Source organism: Lissotriton vulgaris, chromosome 7 (genome assembly GCF_964263255.1).
Source record: "Lissotriton vulgaris chromosome 7, aLisVul1.2, whole genome shotgun sequence".
Lineage (NCBI taxonomy): Eukaryota > Metazoa > Chordata > Amphibia > Caudata > Salamandridae > Lissotriton > Lissotriton vulgaris.
Window position 1 is genome coordinate 507720329 of NC_141695.1, and position 17755 is coordinate 507738083.

The following is a 17755-nucleotide window of genomic DNA, read 5'->3' on the forward strand; positions in this document are numbered from 1 at the left end:
TGGGCATGTATGTGCGTCACATGCCACAATCAAAAATACAAATTAGTGTATTTTGAACAGAAATCGCAATTTACCACCAACTGGAAGTTGGTGGTAAATTGCTATTCCTTAAGCTGAATTCGCAACAGTAAAATGTTTCATACATAGCATTTAAGGAATCGCAAAATTGCGATTCCTTAAATGCTATGGCAAATTAAGGAATCGCAAGTATTTGCGATTCCTTAAGATGCGATTGTTTGATACATTTAAATTCATGCTAATTAGCCTTTTGCGATTCGCAAAGGCCGAAATTCGGCGAATTTCGGCCTTTGCGAATCAAAAAAGGCTTGATACATATGGCCCATTGTCAGGAAACAGGTAGGCCTCCATCTGGAAACAGCAAAGCGACGACAGCGACGATCTCCCGATAACTAAACACCAGACGACCATAACCAATCCTCAATGTCCATCCCACATTTGTATCATTATGCAAATAAACTCCTTCTCTCATTTGCTAAGGATGGGGGTGTTCTGTCACACCACTTTCAGTGTGATCATTTTATTCAATATTGTTTTGTCTTAAACTTTCAGCATTACTACAGAATCTCCCCGGGAAAAAGCTTTGAACACAATCATAGTACACATTTCCTTCAACATATTTTATGTATTAAGTCTTTGCGCTTCCATTGTTTGCCTCTGCCATCTCGTGAAGGAAGTTGTTCGCTTCCACTTATATAAAATGTTCTCTTCTGTAGGTTGGCATCATTCAGTATACTACGAAGGTCATGTTCATGCCTTTGCGTTCTCGCTCCTCGTTTGAAACCCTCCTTTGGTCATTTTATTTACTCTACCAAATATTAACCCCAGACTGGCATGCAGAAGAATAGGCCTATGCTTGCTTTTCTACAGAAAACAAACACATAACATCAATATTTTCATGAACTGTAATTTCATTGCACACCATCCCGGCATTGCACTAACCCATGCACAACCTGTATTATTTTTCCGAACAATCATTATTAACGTGCACAAAAGCAGCATTAGTCTTTTATTTTTCCTAAAGCCAAAAAGTGATTGAGGCCTAGTTCCATGCATTAGTAGACGCATGTGCAAGAGCATTTCCCCTTATTTTAGCGTTTAATAATATTATTTTCCACAGCACACTGTTAATGTTTGTTACTGAGAGTTCAATCCGAGCAGGTCCCTGGGGAGAATCAAAAGCCCTGAGATGTCCTTGCGAAATTCAGTTCGTTTAAGACCAAGGAGCTGGTTCTACAAAAGGGGAGGCTAACAGACAAAGTCACCTTCCAAAATGTCATATGCATGTTCTACCAAGATGTAGCCCAGGCCACGCTCATGCGCCGACAAATGCACCAGACCCTGCATGAATTGCGTGAATTGTAACAATATAATCAGAGGAAATTCCATTAACCATCCAATGAAAGGGAATTAAATAAAACTAAACGTTAATGCTGCGTGTGACACTCAGAATGTTATATATTTGATCAAATGTCCATGTGGAATGATTTACATCGGCAAGACTGAAAGAAAGATCAAGACTCGCATCAACAAGCATAAATCGAATATCAGAATGCAAAATACGAAGTCAAATGTGGCGGTACATTTTAATGAAACTAGACATAACATTTCGCAACTCAAGTTCCTGATTCTTGAGGTTGTCATGAATCATGAAGGTGTTGACAACAACAAACAATTGTTAAGGAGAGAGATCGCCTGGATTTTCAGAATGCAATCCATGAAACCGATGGGATTGAATGACCGTTTGGAATTTTCCTGCTATCTGTGAAACACCCGATCATGGGTGCTGTATGTCGCATACATAAATTCCATTGGTGCTGCCAATTTTTAATTTTGGTTTTATAATCTATTTGTGTTTAATTATGTGTTACGATTATTGTCACTGTTAATGTTTTGCCTTGTCCATCTGTTTAGTATCTCGTCTGTACCCTGTTTTTTCACCCCAGTCTCCATCATGGCCACCCGTGAACTTTGTAATTTAGTCCTTTCTCGCCATTTACCATTGCACAGCCCTTCCTCATAGTCCTTCCTCGTTATTCACCATTGCACCACCTTTTAAGTTCTTCCCCTTCTGGGTTAACACCGCGAATGCCGGACTAACTATCACAAAGAAAAGATGTTTACCATCAATTCAGTAAGTCGGCGATTACTGCCGCGTTAAGCAGTACCTCTTTTGACCGATTAGATGTAGCTGAAATGCAGCTAGCTATAATGTATCTTTTCTCCCCGATTGTTACAGGATTAAACTTTCCATACGTCGGATGACACTTGAGTGCTCCTGACGTTTTCTTTCTATTTTCCTTCTTTTAATTATCGCTCATAGGCACCTTAAAAACTCCCAATTACCACTAATATTCACTGGTTTTACTATAGCCTTTAAACGCCCATCACTCTGTTACCACCCTTTACAACCGCGCACATTCTCACTATAGTTATGCACTGCATTATTTTGTTTACACGCCAACCACCGCGTGAGCACTCCTCACCATCACATACCTGCCTGTTACGCACCTGCCCATTTTAGTATGTTATAGTTATGTACAGTTTATTTCATACACTTAGTGCTATATCTTCTATTATTCTTAGAACTCCCGGATGAAGGACCAAAATGCCCGAAATGCATTGGAGTAGTTTGAAATGATGAAATGATGATACATTCAAAAATACGAACATGACAGAAATGAATACACAGATTGTTATCATGAAAATTAATGATGATATCAAATTAAACTTCTAAATCAACTCTTTATGTCATCTTGTTTGCACAAGAACCTAAGGTGTGCCAACACCCACAGGGATGTGACCTTCCAAAATGTCCCATGCATGTTCTACCAAGATGTAGCCCAGGCCACGCTCATGCGCCGACAGCAATTCCGCCCGATCATCGACTTCTTAAGAGAGAAAAAAGTCAAGTATTGCTGGACATATCCCTTTGGGATTGCCTTTCAATGTGACCACAAGCATCTTATCTACACGGAATAGGCGGAGGAGGCTGACCAACTGGGAATTGCGATCTCCTCACCATTGCGCCGCAACATCCTCGAAGGACACCAAGGAGGAGCGGGAGCGACAAGGTGGTGGCCCCTGGTGGAGAGCAGGAAGAGGGTGCAAGAAAACTCTAGACAGAAATCTGCAAACTTTGAGTCTCACAGTCGGCATGCTTTTTATCTCTGGGTAGTGCCATACTCTTTGGCAAGGAGTCTTCACTGGGAGCTGGTGAATTATGCATCTTTTGACTGGTCTCTGCCAGAGGGCCCCTTATGAACTGAGGGTCCCTTGACGTGGAAGCAACTAGGGGGTCCTGGCAGAGGGATGGATGGAGCAGAGGACTTGTAATTCTTGGTTGGTGTGAGGACATCTCATTGACCAAATCCATGCCCTCATTTGTCTGTTTCTTGTGAACTATAGGCTCCATGCATGGGCACTGCTAGTGGGCAGCGAAGCGGCATGCTGTCCATCATGGCTGCGGTAAGGAGGTTCCATTGGAAGGGTGGATGAAGTGGAGGATTTGCACTCTCCTCGCTTAATGTGAAGCCACCTGCGTGAATAGACTTGAGCAGTTACTACAGGGGATCTCGGAACCACAACAGTCACGGCATGGTTGTACAGCTTATCCTTGCATATGCCTTGAATGTTGAGGTTATTGGGGCTGGAGGAGTGGAAATGGTCCCGGTCCTTGAGTCCTTGTTTGCACAGAGGTTTCCCTCTAAGAGGGAGAGTCACGAAACTCGTAGTTATTGTTTATACTGTTCTGTTGTGTTAGTTAGATGTGATGGTGCCTTTTTTTGCTTTATTTTTACAGGGATGGGTGTGTAGGGGAGGGGGAGAGTGTCAGTGTGGGGACCTAAGGGTGGGGGGTGGTCCCCACATAGAAAAATATGGCAGTCCATACTATAACATGGAATGTCTGGGGCCTAATCTCCCCCAATAAGTGGCAACCCCTTTGGAAATACTTACAAGATCTTACTATCCAAGTGGTGGCCCTCCAAGAAAAGCATCTAAAAAAATGAGGAACACCTTCTGAAAGATAAAGCTTGCCCTCTCATATTCCGATCCTCTCACACCTCAAAGCAGAATGGGGTGGCACTCCTTTTTCACACGGGGGTCGCATTCCAAGCTCAACACACCAAATCTGATAAAGCAGGGAGCTACGTAATGGTTCGGGGAGAATTGAGGGGCCAACAGTGAACATTCGCAGTCATTTATGCACCTAATGCAGGCCAACAGGACTTTCTCCTCTCCTTTCTCATAGGCCTGGAGAACTTTGCATGGGGGGACATACTCCTATTGGGAGATTTTAATCTCACCTGTGATCCGGGACTCGATACAACCCACCCACACAGGGTGACAGGCGAGTGTTTCGGTAAGGTACTTAGGTCACAACTCCTACACCGGGGCAGAGTGGACGTGTGGAGAGATACCAATCCCACCGTACAGGACTCTTCCTTCTTCTCCCACTCTCACAGGGCATACTTCCACACTGATCATGTGTTTTTGAGCCAATCTCGATTCCCCATGGTCCTACACTCACACTTTCACCCAATCTGCCTGTCTGATCATGCTCCTCTTGAGCTGTCTCTTACTTGGCCGGCCCCACACTCAAAACAGGAGCGATGGTACTTCCCTAATTCTCTCTGCAGGGATAGACTCCTGTGGGTCGATCTCATACAAACCATTAATGAGTTTTTAAAGAATAATGACCCTGAGCTCACCTCCCATGCCACAACCTGAGACACTCCTATGGCGGTAGTCCAGGGTAAGTGCATTGAGCTGGCCACTGCTCCGAGGTCCCAGCAGAGAGAAGAACGCCTCATGCTGGAACAGAAGCTGCAGACCGCAGAGCAGGCACACAAAGCTAGCCCCTCGCCTACGGCATTGCAGAAAGTAACTTTCCTTAAAGGGAAGGTGCAGGTCATATACACCAAAAGGGCGGCAAAACACCATCTTGCGGTTGCAGGCCTGGGGATATGAGGGGGGGGACAAAGTGGGCTCACTGCTAGCATGCCAACTGAGGGCCAAACAGCAAAGTGAATGTATCAAAATCATATTAGATGATGTGGGAGTCTCTTACAGGACAGAGGGGGCGAAGGCCCATGCTTATGGGCAGTTCTTTAGTAAACTTTATACTTTGGAAACTCCAAGGTCGCAGGACCAGACAGGTTATCTGGAACCCTTGGACCTCCCACAGGTCCCGTCTAGTGCCAATGACAAACTTGCTAAAACCATCATGGAAGTTCAGAAGGTGATCGATACACTATAATTAGAGAAGGCACCCGGGCTGATGGGTTTACAATGCACTTTTAGTGCGCTTCCACACCCAAACTAGTCCCCTATTTATCTACCCTGTTTAACTTCATCGCTTCCACACAGCAGGTCACTCCCACCATGGGGAGGCACTAATAGCGGCATTGCATAAGCCCGGGAAGGACCCTGTAGCATGCTCCTCTTATCGCCAGATAGCCCTTCTGAACCTAGATGCCAACATCTACTCAAAAATCTTGGCTACTCACCTCAAATCTGTGCTCCCTGGCCTTATCGACCCGGACCAATCAGGGTTCGTTAAGGGACGTCAGAACCATGATAATTTGCGATGCATCATCCATATCATGGTGAAGGTCCTGAAGGAAAATATCCTGCGTCCTGCTTCAACACCCTCTGAATGCTCTGCAGGATTTCAAATGGATCCCCTCCTACACGAGAAAGACCGTCACCCATGCCCTCGTTACCAGCAGACTGGACTACGGGAACGCCCTCTACGCAGGAACAACAACCAAGCTCCTGAGGTGGCTGCAACACATCCAAAACGCTGCAGCACGACTGATCCTCGACGTCCCACGACGCAGCCACATCACACTCCACCTAAGAGACCTGCACTGGCTCCCCGTCGACAAGAGGATCACCTTCCAACGTCTCATCCACGCACACAAAGCCCTCCACAACGCCCGACCAAGATACCTCAATGACCGACTCAGCTTCTAAATCTCCACCCGCAGCCTCCGCTCTGCCAACCTCGCCCTCGTCACAGTTCCTCACATCTGGAAAACTACAGCCGGTGGCAGATCCTTTTCCTACCTCGCCGCCAAGACCTGAAACACTCTCCCCACCAACCTACAATAGACCCAGGACCTGCTGGGCTTCAGAAATCTTCTCAAGACCTGGCTCTTCGATCAGTAGCAGTCCTCCCCCCCCAGCGCCTTGAGACCGTCACGTGTATGTAGCGCGCTTTGCAAATGTATTTGTTGTTTGTTGTTCTCTCGCTAGACGCAGAGAAAGCTTTTGACCCCTTAGAGTGGACCTTTCTATTTAGGGTGCTACAGCGCTTTGGGTTTATCAAGTCATTTGTAGTGATGATCCTCACCAATTATAATTCCCCCAACTCCCGGGTCCTGGTCAATGGCGCTGCATCACTCTTTTTTAACTTGGCAGTTCGGGCTGGACTGTTCCCATGAGGCACAGGGTCAAGACTGATTTGCATATGGCCATGTCTGAACTGCGGTGGCTTGGTGAGCAAAATAACGATTGATTAAACCCAGATCTGTGACTGGGGGTGAATGTTTTGCCATTGTGCAACATTGCGTCCATCATCTTGTGTGTTTCACAGTAGGCAGAGACACCACCCATGTCTCTTGCAAGATATCAATTAGCTCGTATATTTGTTCTAAACAGCGGATTGTTTTATCATTTATAATAATCACACTGTGAATATGCTTCTGAGTTCTATTTTTGAAGCCCTCTGTCTAAGCATGCACGGCTTATTGGTCAGAGATGCAATGGATGTGGAAAGTAATACTTCAAATCCACTCACACTGAGTTTATTCCATGGTAAAATAGGCTGGTGGTGGTTAGTAAGGGATGGCACCACCTGACAAAATGAGTCACGTACCTGGAGAACACACTATAAGACATCACTTGACAATGGAACGGCAATTTGTAGGAATCCTTAAGCTCACATTGTTTGTAGTTAGTGGCAACCATTTGGATCATTAGGTATAACTGTCCTTGTGCTTCAAAGCATCCTTGCTAGGCAGTCGTTCTAAAGTGTTGCTGCAGCCTGGACCTTGAGCTTGGATTTATGTTTTATTTTGATGAAACCAGCATTCATGATTAATTACTGAAGGACAATTTGGATTATCTTCAGAAGAAAACATTTGAAATCATTTGAATTCACAAATATAAACTTACTGATACTATGGTACATAAACTTTGGCTCATGAGTTTAACTGAACAATCTAGTATGGTGCTGACCAGGGAGCCCCAAGGTCCCCCATGACTCCCACCATGATCTACATGGTGAGTGCCACAAATGGAGACTAGGTAAGCCACCTAAAATGTCAATAATTTCCAGCTCCCACTAGGTGATCCTGTTACGGTCAAGGGGCACTTCATAAGGCTTGCCTCCAGAACACACACAGGAACTTGAAACCAGTCTTTCAGTACCCCCAGCCATCTTGGACCATTGACAGGAAACTGGAAGCACTTTCCAAAATCAGATGTGGGGGTGGGATGGGATGTGCCCCCACACACTGAGACTGGTACTAGTTATGAATTTTGGACACTCAGACCAATTCTTATGAACACTCCTGGACCTGTAAAAGAGACAAAAGAAGGACTGTTCTGCTACCAGAAGACTACCATACTTCTTTAGGGACTGCTTGATGTCTGAGGAGGAAGTTTGGACCAGCTTGCATTCAGCCTAGGCAAACCATAGTGACATCAAGGGTCAGTTGGCCAACCTCCTGAGTAAACTACATAAACACAACAAGCTTCAGAGGCCTCTGTGGAACCTGCAGCAAATTAACTGATTTGACCAGCAACTGAACCTGATTGAGTTTTGCTGGAGTGATCCATTGATCCCCAACAGGTGTCACCCCAGGTCATGAACCCTTGGCTGGCATCAGAGTCGACTCCTCCTTAAGAAAAAGATGAAAATCTTGAAGTCGGTGCTCCTTGTGACCATGAATGATCCTGTATGCACCAAGTCTCTGAGATCCACGACTGTCAGTGTGAAGCTCTGGTGAGACCCGATCTTCGCGCAACAGCGACCACAAGTGATGAATGACAATGTGAGAGTTACACTTTGTGATACAGCAGTGACCGTCTGTGATGCCTGACCTGCTCTTCGTGCTATAGCGACAACAGCCTGCGATGTGCAGTCTGCTCTTCGCGCTACTGTGATGACCATCTGCGATGCTCTACCTGCTCCCCAGCCCTCGATTTCAAATATTTGCATTGGGCTCATAAGGTAACTCTTCAGTAGGACCAACTTTGTCACTGCATCTGAACCAAGTTCCATCATGATTGGCCTGAACTTGTGAATTTCCCTGAGCACTATTTTCCCTAAAAATATTAAAATTTCATGTCTCTGGTTCTATTGATTGGGGGTTAGTGGCTCTGGTACAATTATACTCTTTAAAATGCACTCTCTTCTGCTAACTTGGTTTGGTATTTTTCTTGTGTTGTGTTTTCACTTTATTATTGTTTGTATGCTGCATAAATACTTTACACATTGCCTCTAAGTTAAGCATGACTGATTTTGTGCCAAGCTACTAAAGAGTTAAGCAAGGATTAATTTGTTGATTTCCTTGGTTCACCCTGGTAAGGATTATGGTTGTTGCCTGTGTGGGGCTTCTACCCCATCAACCAATTACCCAGTTTCTTACAAGTACACTTGAAACATTTTGGAAGAATCCAAGTTCACACTACTGATGTTCATTGCAGAAATTGAAACTGGTGAGTGGTATGGTCCACATCTTCTCCAAAGAACAAACCAATTAAGGAACATTAAGTAAAATATGGAACACTTTGCAAGTTTGTGCCTTATTTAATTAAGAGCCACGTACACTAAATGCAGGAGCAAAAAGAGATCTAGATAGTGCCAAGTTACACATTTAGGGTGCTACATTTAACCAATGTTTAATTAGAAAAAAAACAATCAGATTTAGAGATCTTTAAAGAGAGAATTAAAGACCCGTGGGGTCAGAAAATAAAGACTAAGGGCCTTATTACTACTATGGCGGTCGGTCCATGAATCACCAAACTGGTGGTCCATCCACCCTATTATGATTTGAGTGGTTGGACCACTACAGGACTGCTGCAGCCACTGGAGATCCGTGATCCTGCGGCGGTCTTGCAGCAGTCTGAGGCTGCAATATGCTGGTGGTACCACTGTGGCACTGACAAGCATACTACGAGTATCCTATCCTCACAGCCACAGTTTTCATGGCAGTGAGACTGCCATGAAAAGTATAGTGGTGAGATAACTAAGGGAACCCTACAGGGCCCCCTGTTGCCTCCGGGCGATGGAGTGCATGCAGAGGAGTACTTGGTGTGCCTCCATGTCTGTATGCAACCTTGTTCCTGTACAGCATGAACTGAACAGTCCAAGGCCGTGCAGAAATGAGCTTTGGAGCTCCCATTGCTCTGCGTTTCTAAGGCTCAGGTATGAGTCTTAGAAAGGCGCCACTGTGGGACCGCCAAAACACCACCCGCCAGAACAGGATTAAACTTCTAATCTGGTGGGTGATGTACAAACAACTTTGGCTGTGGCAGCTCACGGCAAGCCAGCCAAGTCGTAATAAGGCCCTAAGATCGTTAGTCAGTGATAAAGGTCAAAACTGACCGGGAACTAACCCTGGGCGTAGTTCACATAGTAGCGCTACGCGTAGCTACGCAAACTGAACTTCACACTATGCGAGATACGTGAACTGCGTAGTGCACTGTGCAAAATGCTGTTCGCACTGATTTCACAGTACCGGATGCTTGTCCGCACTGTGCAATCAGTGCAAACCGCATCTTGCACAGTGCATTCTGTTGTTTTCTGCCGCACGAGTAGATTTCTACTTGAGCGGCAGCTTTCTCAACGCGGACAGGTAGTTTCTCATCGCGAGCGGTCGCGAGCATACGCGACCACTCGCAATGAGAAACCTGCTCTCCCTGCAATGAGAATGTTGCCGGGAGGTTTATTTTCCACGCTTGTGATTGGCAACTTGATGTTGCTGACGGCGAATGAGGAAAAAGTCTTGCCAGGATGTCATTTTGGTCGCTTGTGGTCGCCAACTTGACGTTGAGGACCGCGAGCAAGCAAAAAATGACCGCTGCACTGTGGTACGCTATGCGTGTTTGCACTGTGCTAAGTGCAATTTGCGGAATGCGAAGTAGCGCAAACTTCACAAATTTTGCGAGCGTAGTGTAGTGTAGGGTTACTGGGAACTAGAAATGTGCGAGGACTTAGTAGTAGCTGTTAGGGCAGGGGATGTTAAATCTTTCTTGGGAATCATGGCTCACGCAGACGGAATGCTACCACCAGTGTGGATTATAATTTACAGCCTCAGATCAGGGTGGATCATTTCCAAAAAATGTTTGCAGACAAGGCCAACGTGGAAAATATAAAATCGATTAATGTCCTATCTCTCCCCATAGATGAATGTCCCTCTCTATCTTACCAGTTCAAAGATGTAATGGATCAAAAACTCTGACCTGGGCCACATTTTTTCAGCTGCTGTTCCATTCCATTATTGCAAGTGGCCCGATCCCTTGGTATTGGTTTATGCAGAGATTGTTTCAATTCACAAAAAAGGACCAAATAAGACCCAGGGAACTATGGGCCATATGTAGGTAATCCAAATTTACTGATTCTAAAATACTGAATTTTACTTATTCGGTATTTTAGAACCGGCAAATGGTATGTAGGTATTGATTAGGTAAATTTTACCGAATCAGTAAAAATCGGTAAATACCGATTCAGTATTTACCAATTCGGTAATTCCCATTCATTCGTATGGGCCTGGAGGCACATAGGAATGAATGGGATACCATTCACTATTACCAAGTCAGTAAATACCGAATCGGTAATAGGGGGTGCATATTCAATGGTGGCAGGGTGTCACATTGACACCCTGTTGCACCCGTGAATCGTGCATGTGTGCACATGTGGCAGACATACATGCCCTAAGGGCATGTATGTCTGCCACATGGCACTCTTGGAAAAGCACAAATTTGCTTTTTCTAAGGTTTTGGATATTTACCACCAACTTTTAGTTGGTGGTAAATACTGAATCCTTAACTCAGAAATGCACTCACTTGAGTGCTCCCTACATTACGAATTCAGTAATTTACCGAATCGGTATCTTAAGGATTCAGTGATTTACTGATTCCTTAAATTATAGATTCGGTAAATTACTGAATCCTTAATTTTGGCCCCTAAATCTCAAATGCCTAATACCAGTTGGTAACGGCAGAAATTCAGTAATTTCGGCTGTTACCGACCTGTATTGGGCTACTTACATATGGCCCTATATGGCCTTCAGCCTAAGTGACAAGCCTCAGAAACTCTTCTATCATTTCATACTGGAGCAACAACTTGATTGGGCCAAGGACATCTCTGTTTTCTCAGAGCTCCAGGTGGGGTTTAGTTATAGGGTCAGTACGGTGGATTAATTCCTCTGTTTCTGTGCCCTATATTGGAAAACAGTCTTGCTAGGCAAGGGCCAACTGTATGTGATCTTTGTTGACTTTAAGACAGCTTTCAACTCCATTCCTAGGGCTAAGTTGTGGGAAGCTTGCAGTTTGGCATAAGGCCTGCTTTGCAGGCATGTTATGTTAGCATGGCTTATTAGAAATGCATTTTACCTTTTGCTGCTTTTGCACACAACACTGCATAGCTGTTTTTGTAAGTTAGGCTTTGTGAAAGTCTACACATGAGAAAAGGTTTGTTTTCGACAACTCCAGACTTAAACCGTGCCCCTATTCTGCACAGTGAGTGCTGAAGCTTTCAAGGTTATCAAAACATGGTAGCTGTTGTTCGACATGATCGAGTAACGCTTTCTAGAGACAACAATTTGGCAGCTGTGAGCCAACTAAGATTCTGCCACCCTTATTATTGCACACTTGCCATGATTTCACAAACACAGAAGATTTTTCGTTTCCAGGGATGCAGAGACCTTATGCTGATCCAGATGTGATTTACTCTTACTGAGCGGAAAGGTAATGGGGTCCCCAAAACAAGCCTAAGAGACCTTCTTTAGTTTATAACACCTAGTTCCTATATAGGGAGGGTGTTAAAACTAGGCGCTATAGGACTTGTTTTCACCATCATTGTAATATGATGTCTGCTTTTGTATTTTATGGAATTGTAACAATGCTGACCATATTATTTCTAATCATATGTCTGCTTATGTTAGCTAAGATACTGCACATGAGAACACGTCGTTAAAATAAATGTTTTAACCTTACTGTGTCTCTTATTTACTCCTGTTGTGGATTGATACAAGAGTATAACAAAAGAGTGTTCTCACGTCCCACCATTCCTGAGTTTGTTCAAAGTTGCATGTTCTAGGTTGTCTAATCATTGGTTACTTTGCTTTAAGACGAAGAGCTAATGTGACACTGATGATAGCTGGTTGGGGTTTTTCGAGGTACTGAGGTGAACTTCTGGTACACCACAATTCACTGATGTCCTAGGTCTCTGTGCACAGTTTTGTGTATGAGGAGGATCCTTGCAACAATCTCTGGAAAAGATTGGTGTTCCCTGCAATATTTTGTCTATCCTTATTATGTGACATGCATTCAGTACTGCCAGAGTTAGGATTGGAAACTGTGGTGAGCTAACAGACCCTTTCAAGACTGAAACCTGTGTCTGGCAGGGTGTGTGTTGGCCCTGACACTGTTTACTCTTTAAAAATAATGATTTAGTGCACACATCTTCCTGTAAACAATGAACTCTAACATTGCCCTCATAAAATTGTGACGCTACGTTTCGCAGATATAGCCAGGTTCTGAGCTGGGATGGGGCAGTGAGATAAATAACGGTGATGGATCAAGCCCTGATCTTTGGACTGGGTAAGAGTGGTCTGTTTAACTCAGACACTCTGTTCATCACCACCCCCCTTTTTTGTAAATCGTTTTTGGCCACTATAGGTGTGGCAGGGTATACTCAGACATGAGTCCCTTTCTCACTGCTCCATCAGGATTCAAGCAAGCCGGGCCGAAGAAGGCTGAAATGCCAGAAACCGGTCCCCGGTAGCTTGTCTCCTTTCTGGTGAAGAATTGGCTTGGTAGTTTAGTCTGCCCTGTTCCCATGATGCACTGGGCCAGGGACAGACTGATTTGCATATAGCCAGGTTCTGAGCTGGGATGGGACAGTGAGATAAATAACGGTGATGGATCAAGCCCTGATCTTTGGACTGGGTAAGAGTGGTCTGTTTAACTCAGACACTCTGTTCATCACCACCCCCCTTTTTTGTAAATCGTTTTTGGCCACTATAGGTGTGGCAGGGTATACTCAGACATGAGTCCCTTTCTCACTGCTCCATCAGGATTCAAGCAAGCCGGGCCGAAGAAGGCTGAAATGCCAGAAACCGGTCCCCGGTAGCTTGTCTCCTTTCTGGTGAAGAATTGGCTTGGTAGTTTAGTCTGCCCTGTTCCCATGATGCACTGGGCCAGGGACAGACTGATTTGCATATAGCCAGGTTCTGAGCTGGGATGGGGCAGTGAGATAAATAACGGTGATGGATCAAGCCCTGATCTTTGGACTGGGTAAGAGTGGTCTGTTTAACTCAGACACTCTGTTCATCACCACCCCCCTTTTTTGTAAATCGTTTTTGGCCACTATAGGTGTGGCAGGGTATACTCAGACATGAGTCCCTTTCTCACTGCTCCATCAGGATTCAAGCAAGCCGGGCCGAAGAAGGCTGAAATGCCAGAAACCGGTCCCCGGTAGCTTGTCTCCTTTCTGGTGAAGAATTGGCTTGGTAGTTTAGTTTGCCCTGTTCCCATGATGCACTGGGCCAGGGACAGACTGATTTGCATATAGCCAGGTTCTGAGCTGGGATGGGGCAGTGAGATAAATAACGGTGATGGATCAAGCCCTGATCTTTGGACTGGGTAAGAGTGGTCTGTTTAACTCAGACACTCTGTTCATCACCACCCCCCTTTTTTGTAAATCGTTTTTGGCCACTATAGGTGTGGCAGGGTATACTCAGACATGAGTCCCTTTCTCACTGCTCCATCAGGATTCAAGCAAGCCGGGCCGAAGAAGGCTGAAATGCCAGAAACCGGTCCCCGGTAGCTTGTCTCCTTTCTGGTGAAGAATTGGCTTGGTAGTTTAGTCTGCCCTGTTCCCATGATGCACTGGGCCAGGGACAGACTGATTTGCATATAGCCAGGTTCTGAGCTGGGATGGGACAGTGAGATAAATAACGGTGATGGATCAAGCCCTGATCTTTGGACTGGGTAAGAGTGGTCTGTTTAACTCAGACACTCTGTTCATCACCACTCCCCTTTTTTGTAAATCGTTTTTGGCCACTATAGGTGTGGCAGGGTATACTCAGACATGAGTCCCTTTCTCACTGCTCCATCAGGATTCAAGCAAGCCGGGCCGAAGAAGGCTGAAATGCCAGAAACCGGTCCCCGGTAGCTTGTCTCCTTTCTGGTGAAGAATTGGCTTGGTAGTTTAGTCTGCCCTGTTCCCATGATGCACTGGGCCAGGGACAGACTGATTTGCATATAGCCAGGTTCTGAGCTGGGATGGGGCAGTGAGATAAATAACGGTGATGGATCAAGCCCTGATCTTTGGACTGGGTAAGAGTGGTCTGTTTAACTCAGACACTCTGTTCATCACCACCCCCCTTTTTTGTAAATCGTTTTTGGCCACTATAGGTGTGGCAGGGTATACTCAGACATGAGTCCCTTTCTCACTGCTCCATCAGGATTCAAGCAAGCCGGGCCGAAGAAGGCTGAAATGCCAGAAACCGGTCCCCGGTAGCTTGTCTCCTTTCTGGTGAAGAATTGGCTTGGTAGTTTAGTTTGCCCTGTTCCCATGATGCACTGGGCCAGGGACAGACTGATTTGCATATAGCCAGGTTCTGAGCTGGGATGGGGCAGTGAGATAAATAACGGTGATGGATCAAGCCCTGATCTTTGGACTGGGTAAGAGTGGTCTGTTTAACTCAGACACTCTGTTCATCACCACCCCCCTTTTTTGTAAATCGTTTTTGGCCACTATAGGTGTGGCAGGGTATACTCAGACATGAGTCCCTTTCTCACTGCTCCATCAGGATTCAAGCAAGCCGGGCCGAAGAAGGCTGAAATGCCAGAAACCGGTCCCCGGTAGCTTGTCTCCTTTCTGGTGAAGAATTGGCTTGGTAGTTTAGTCTGCCCTGTTCCCATGATGCACTGGGCCAGGGACAGACTGATTTGCATATAGCCAGGTTCTGAGCTGGGATGGGGCAGTGAGATAAATAACGGTGATGGATCAAGCCCTGATCTTTGGACTGGGTAAGAGTGGTCTGTTTAACTCAGACACTCTGTTCATCACCACCCCCCTTTTTTGTAAAACGTTTCGCAGATGGCACACTTTTAATTTCTAAAACCTGCAGTCTGCAGGCACTACTTGATCACTTTTTAATTTTCTGTATCAAATCGTAGTCTTGAACTAAATATTTATAAAACACATTTTCTTTTAATCCTGATAATACTATTAGATCAAATATCATAGTGAAGGGTGTCTCTCTAGAAAAAGTTCAGGAGTTTCTGTATTTGGGGGTCTGCTTGAGTCGCAAAAAGAGTTGGTCCACACACAAGAGATGTTCAAAAAAACTCCAACAAGAAGCTGGCGCTGAAGCCAAAATGTGCAAATGGCCCCTTGCATACTCTTTGGAACCAGTGGTGGAGATTTACAACCGCAAAGCAAGAAGTACAGCAATGTATGGTGTGGAACTGTGGGGCCACCCCAAAAGTGATGATTTTGGCAAGGCCAAAAATAGGTTTGTGAGGAGCATTCTTAAACATGCGCTGAGTTTCCCTCACCTGCCCCAACTCCTGGATTTGGGGATTGTTCCTATGAATCAATTTATTATGTGTCACCCTATTTTGTAGTGACACTGACTTTGGTCCACAAATTAATTGGAATCCTACAGATTTGTGATCAGGGGTCTTTTTAAATCTCGGGGTTGCAAGAGGATTACTTGGTTCGTCTATATTAAAGCCACACTGTATGAGATAGACTTGCCTTTGTTTTGGGAAACACCTGTCATGGAAAAACAAGTCCCTCATTCCCTGGTCAAAGAATGACTAAAAGTGTATTTGTGGTTGAGGGATCTAAAATGTGTAAAAACGGGTCGTCTCACTGATTATTTTTAGATATCAAGCACTCCCCTGCCTATAAATAATTTTTTGACATTCTCCCAGGTCCCATTCCTCTGTAACTCTTTTTAAAATGGAGTTACAGGGCTTTGCTGTAAAATAGTTTCAGTCTAAAATGGGGCGTGCATATTGCATTTCTCATGTGTGTCCCTCGAGTATTTCAGCGGAAAAAACTGCATCATTCCACCTTTTCTTTTCCAGCCTATGATATACCATGAAAACTATGGCTGAGGCCACCATGTAAACTTTTCAGCTTTCGTCATTATGTTCATGCACTACGCACTTTACGTTCGGACACAAGAGAGGTAATTGTTGTTGGGCTGACAACATTTTGGTAGCTGTCTGGTTCAACCGCATATGCAGTGTGTAGTTTTCAAACAATGATGTTTAAAAATAATATAATTTTTTCCATTTTTATCTCCCAGATGCAGCTCCATATCCTCTGAAGTCTCCACACATTCTTTATTTTTTTCTATCCTATTTTATTATGTGATTGATGTTTATACGAGATTGCTGGTTTTACTGTTGTTTGTTTATTTGTTCTTTTCTGGTTACTTGCTCTAGCGTGTTTTGTGGATTTTCGTAACCGAAATAAACATTTTATACGATAGATAAAGGAAAACATTGGATATATTTTTAAATGGCTGAAGTCAAGTCACCAGTCAGTCCAGCGTTTTAGATTCTTCTTACAAAGAAGGCTATTACTTTCATCATGCACTGACTGCTTTAAAATGAGAGACAATTACAATTCAAGTATTTTAAAGGATCCCATAGCTATACATGAAGGGCACCTTTCCGACTTCTTCATCGCCATTGGCTAATCTGTGAAGAAGGGCATGCCTGCAGAGCAGCCATTTATTTAATAACATTGCTGTTGTTTTCTACAGACCTAATGAATGTCTTGTTTTCTGTTTGTTCTAACACCAGCACTGCTCAATAACACATTGCAGTTATTTCACACATGGGAATCATTTAGACTAATATTTGAATGAGTGTAAAATAATTAGTACCATTCTCATTTTACACCTGCTGTTTTCGAAAATGTCTTTTCAAACAAACATAGCATACAGTCGTTCTATACATGTTTTGCGCCTCTGAAGCAGATGCACAATAACAATAAACAGGTTGTAAAAGGTGTAAACGCTGGCAATTTGGCACTTTTACAATTCTGTTCTGAAAGCCTGACAAAATGTGCTTGGTAAAAGCAGGGCAAAATATGAGAATAGATTGTATCAATCACTGTGGAAACCCTGCTTCCTTCAGTTATTACCCTTTTCTCAATAGGGAATCAGTAAAGGTCCTGCAATTCGACATTCCAGATTATTCGCTCCCCTTTCTATCAGTACCTTTAGTTGCAGAAATACTGATTCATCCCTGTGAATGAGACCAAAGGCCCTTATACTGAATTGGCGTGTTTTGCACACAAAAATTGTTTTAGACCTTAGTGTGTCCTTTAATCATCAATGTGTAGCACGGTCTGATCTGAAAAATAACTCTGATGGTGTTGCTGTGAGTAGGAGAAAAACAATTAAAAGGTTTAGAAATCAAAGCATTCAAAATTATAAAGAACGTAAAGTCCAAGAAGGTAGAAACAAGG